General features: G+C 37.2%; 1 pseudogene; it reads left to right on the top strand.

Moving 5' to 3' along the window:
- Positions 1-3,967: 3,967 nt before the first annotated feature.
- LOC132305768 (small nucleolar RNA R71) lies at positions 3,968-4,066 on the top strand (annotated as a pseudogene).
- The last annotated feature ends 1,463 nt before the right edge of the window (positions 4,067-5,529 follow it).

Consider the following 5,529-nt stretch of genomic DNA (forward strand, 5'->3'; position numbering starts at 1 on the left):
ATTGAAAGCACAGCATAGAGACATGCATGTCAAATGAGATAGATAAAACAGATAGCTAACATGAATCTATGCAAGTGACAGGATATGAATCATGCTAAACAATGTAAGTATGAAATGCATCAATGTGGAATATCATAGGCATTGGGCATACATGATGAATGAAATGTGTGTGTGAGATCTGTGAAGTTCGATCAATCACAAAAAGGTTTGAGATCGATCTCAAAACTTCGATCGATCTGAGAAATTTGAAAAACTGAGTTCGATCGATCTCTTAAGATCGATCTGAGATAGAAGTTTGATTGATCGAACTGTGCGAAGATAAAAACTGAAAAGTCACACATCGGTGACTTTGGAAGCACGGGGGCCACATAAACAGTGTCGTGGGCGCATCAACACATCATTCAATCAATCATACTCACTTTACAAAGCCCATACTCCTACAAATCGAATCAAAATAACAACATGTTTCAAGCTCCATCAATGGAGGATATCATCATCAATATATCATGGATTCAACATTTAAAACATGTATTGAACAAGTTGAGGCTTGAAATCACAAGATGTGGCTCGGATCTTACCTCAAATCGCGAGAGAAGATGAGATGAAGATGGAGATAAAAATCCGAGAGAAGAGAGAGAGAATCAAAGTTTGGATTTCACCGAAGAGTCGCCGGAGAAGATGATGATGATGGGTGAGTGCAATGGTGATGAAGGATGAGGGACAAGGGTTTGGAGGGTTGGATCGATCTAACAAATCGATCTTGAGACCCTCCAGGTCTATTTTAAAAACTTTTCCCAATTAGTTCGATCGATCAAACTGAGATGTCAGATCGATCGAACTTTGATGATCTCTCTTCAAAGTATTTTTTGAATTTTTTAATTTTTTGAAAAATTAAAATTGAAAAATAGAAAATATTTTTGGATTTTTTTTAAAAATAAAATCTTTTTGGAATTTTTTTTTTTTTTTAAAAAAAAAATTTAAGTAAATAAAAGAAAATCTTTTTTTTTTGTATATATATATATATATATATATTGAAAAAATGAAATAAAATAAAATAAACATTTTGGATTTTTGAGAATTAAAAAGTCAAATAAAGTCAAACAAAAGTCAAAATAGAGAATTGAAGAACTGAGATTGATCTGAACAAACTGTTCGATCGATCAGATAGAGAGCAAAAATATGCAGGTTTTTGGTTCAAAAATTTGGTTAAATGTAGGAACTTGCAGATCGATCAAACTTTGAAGTTGGATCGATCAAAGAACTTCAGATCGATCTTGAAATATTTTCGATCGATGAGACAAAGAGCTGAAATATGCAAGTTTATGTAGGCTCAAAATTTTCTAAGTGTTGGATCTCAAGATCGATCGAACTTTGAAGTTGGATCAATCTAAGGTCTTCTGATCGATCTGAGAATAAGTTCAAACGATGGGACAGAGAGGTGATTTGGATGCAGGTGGATGCAGGTCGAAAATTTTTCTAAGTGTTGGATGCAGGTGGAAGTTCGATCGATCGAACTCTCGTTTGAGATCAATCGAACTTATGCAGAATGCTCAATCACAATATAAAACTTCATGCAGTCCTAATCACAGTTCCTAGCAATGCATATGAACCAAAAACAAGTATCTAGACTTCGCAAGAAATGAAATTTAAGATAGAAATGAGGGAGGAATAGGGTTTTGACACCCTACGAAATGTCGTGCTAGTCTTTAACGTCTCTATCAAGACATTAGGCTCTTTTAGCCCGGATCAAAGATCTTGTAATGCATCCCCTCCTTGTTAGGGTGATAGATGCTTTGAACTCCACCCAACAAATGGTTCTTTGAAAAACTTGTTGGATTAAGCTCAAAAGAAACTTTTGATCCCTTGTCAATGCAATCATAACCTTTGGGCTTCCATGCCCTTTCAAAGCAAGAATTTGAAACAAGACTTTGAGAATGCAAGGTTGAAGATGATCCCTTTGAAGTTTTGATCTTACACAAAAGCTCACTTTCTTGACATTGAAGATCATGACATTTATCTACAACATTAACCTCTCCTTCATATTTGTCAAATGAATTGGGTGTGGGGTTGAAGATATTTAACTTCACCTTCATGTGGCCAAATGAGATCTTCATTATCCCCGTTCTATAATTGATGTTGGCATTAGCGGTTGCCAAGAAAGGACGGCCAAGGATAACGGGAATTTGGCTTTTAGGATTGGGACCCGGTTCCGTGTCAATGACAACGAAATCAACGGGGAAGAAGAATTTGTCAATCTTGATCAATACATCCTCAATTATACCCCTAGGCTTCTTAATGGATCAGTCCGCAAGTTTTAAAACTATCGATGTCGGTTTCAATTCACCTAGGCCCAATATGACATAAACTGAGTATAGAAGAAGGTTAACACTTGCTCCTAAGTCAAGAAGCACCTAATTAATGATGTGATCACCAATGATGCATGAAGTAGTAGGTGAACCGGGGTCCTTAAACTTTGGCAAAGTGTTATGTTGTAAAATTGAGCTTACTTGCTCGGTCAAAACCACTTTTCTTGGTGCTTGGCTCTTGTTCTTCCGCTTTTGGGTGCACAAGTCTTTCAAGAATTTGGCATAAGCCGGAATTTGCTTGATTGCATCCAAAAGTGGAAAATTGACTTTCACTTGCCTAAACATTTCCATGATTTCATTAGTTTTTGCCTTTTGCTTATCTTTTGAAATGGATCCTTTTAAGGCATCCGGAAATGAAAATTTTGGTTCAAACACTTTTTCAGCATTTTCTTTTGAAGTCTCTTCAACACATGAAGTTTTTAAATTACTTTGTTTCAAATCTTTTTTCAACAAAACCTTTTCAAATTCATTTTTCGGCAAATCTTTCTTCAAATCATTTTCAAAATCATTCTTCAAATCACATTTTGAAACTTTCACATTCAGAAGATCATGTATATGCAATGAAGAAGGAATGGGATGTGAAACGGGATGGGTGATAATTTAAGGTTGCACCGGTTCACTCTCTTCATTGGACATTTCAACTTGATTGTCCACAATCATACCACTCCGCAAGGTAGTCACCGCATTAACATGTTCAATGGTGTGGCCTTCCGATGAGGAATGGGTTTCCACAATACATTGTTGCTTAGGTGGGGCATTAATAGGCATCTTTCCCTTCTCTAGCATTAAGAGTGCTAGCTATTTGCTCTACTTGGGTTTCTAGCTTCGCAATGGATTGAGAGTGGGAATGAAGCAATTGTGTGTTTGCCTCAAGAGTGCCCAAAGCATTTAAAACTTTTTCTTTAAAGGCGGGACTTCTAGCATTTCCTTGGGAATAAGATTAGTTGGGAAAATGAGAGTTAGCAAATTGATTCCCTTGTGATTGGTAAGGTCTATAACCTTGGGATCCTTGGTTTTGAAGTGAATGTGGAATGTACTTCCCTTGAAAACCGCCTTGGGAAGGGTTTGAGCCCTCTTCTTGGTTTTTCCAAGAGAAATTCGGATGATTTCTCCAACCTGGATTATAATGAGTACCATAAGGATTTTTCCCTTGGTTCACAAAAGCTGCATTGACTTGTTCATTAGGTTCATTTTGCACTTGTCCGTGAGGACAATGAGAAGTAGAATGAAGAACACTAGAATAAGTTATACATGTTTCATTTGATGCACGATGAGAATGGTTAGGGAAGGAAGATACTTGGTTCGCCGAGTTTTGGTTAATCAAAAATTGATCAAACCTTTGAGATAAAGACTTCATTTCGGCAGCTATTTCATTTGAATGGTCAACTTGATGTAAGCCAACACTCTTCCTACCTTGTAAATTTCTACCATTCTTGGATGATAATGTTCTATGTAAAGAATTTTCACTCAAGCTCTCATAAAGATGCCACACGTCATCCTCATGCCTATCGATGTATGAGCCACCCATGGAAGCATCAACCATGCCTTTGTAATTGTCCGATAAGCTCTCAAAGAAATATTAAACTAATTGCCATTTGGGCATGTCATGATGTGGACACTTCCTAAGCAATTCATTAAAGCGTTCCCATGCCTCATGAAACGTTTCTCCATCCCCATGTGAAAATTCTCGAATTGAGGTTCTTAAGGCATTGGTCTTAGAAACTGGATAGTACTTCTTCAAGAACTCTTATTGCATTTCTGCCCAAGAAATGATTGAAAAAGGCGTAAGATTGTTAAACCAATATTTTGCCTTGTCTTTTAAGGTGAATGGAAAAAGTTTGAGTCTTAAGACCTCTTCCGGCATGTCCGTATATTTTACGGTGGAACATACTTCTAGAAACTCATCCAAATGCTTGTAAGGTTCTTCACTTGGAAGTCCGTGATAGTTAGGAAGTATTTGAATGGTTTGTGGCTTAATTTCATAGCGATGTGCTCTAAATAGTGGCAATTGAATGCATGTGGGTGCATTGTATTCATTAGGCACATAGTGATCTCTTAAAGCAAGTGGAGGATTAGCAATTTGAGGTGCAACGTGGGCACCTTGATTTTGATTTCCTTGAATGATGGGAGGTTGTGGAGCATACATTGGCCTTGGCATTCCAAATGGAAATTGGCCTTATTGTTGTTGTGGTTGGTGAATGAATGGCCTAGGCATTCCTAACGATGCTTGAATGTTCTCATGGTGCACATTTAGATGAAGGATACCTTGTTGGTCTATGTGACCAAGGTCCTCTACATGCTCTTCATTATGGACTTCCATTGATGTAACAAATCGGGTAGAACTAGAACTTCCTCTTCCCCTAGGATTTCTAACTACGGATTCAAGATACAAATCAAGTGGAACAAAAGTTGGTCTTAGTGATCTACGACGATGCATGCACAATGTAAAAACACATAAACACAGTGAATGAATAAACACTTCAACTTCACAACAATTTCAATGAAACTTCCTCCACAAACACTTAACCCATACTCCAATGCTTTAACAACAATGATGCAAAGAACAATAAAAATGCCTCCACGCGGGGCTTACGATTTATCTAAGAAATTAAAAATAAGCCTTTACGCGGGCCGACAATTTAACTAAGGGATTGAGTAGGAAAAAGCTCACAAAGGTCCTATAGCACTTCAACTCCAAATTTATAGCTTAGCTTAGCAATTTTTTAAATTTTTAGCATTTTTCCTTGCTTGCTTAGCTCCTTTGCTTTCCTCCTAGCTCAGTACTCCTTGTCAAAGATGAACAAACACAATAAGTAAAAAAAAGAAAAATAAAAACAAAGTAAAGACACGATCAAAAGAGTACTAATTCCTAATGAATTCCATAAATACGACGTTGCCTGATTCCCGGCAACGGCGCCAAAAACTGCGGTGTGTCGTTGCACCACAAGCTTAGAGAGTGCACATTAAGGCGAGGGCCAAGTTTTACATTTATAGAAGCCACTACTACCTTCACTAAAAATATAGTTAGGGTGAGTAGGGATCGTCCCAAGGGATTGGAGTCGAATTTAGTTGTGGAATCGCTATTAGGGTTAGTAGGTCGAGTGATCAAACAAATAGTTGGTTGGTTGATTAAACTAAAGGGTAAATTAAACTAAATAATTGA

The sequence above is a fragment of the Cornus florida genome, unplaced genomic scaffold (assembly GCF_030987335.1).
Source record: "Cornus florida cultivar Cherokee Brave unplaced genomic scaffold, ASM3098733v1 CherokeeBrave_3.0.0_Hap2_Chr04, whole genome shotgun sequence".
NCBI classification, from domain to species: Eukaryota; Viridiplantae; Streptophyta; class Magnoliopsida; order Cornales; family Cornaceae; genus Cornus; species Cornus florida.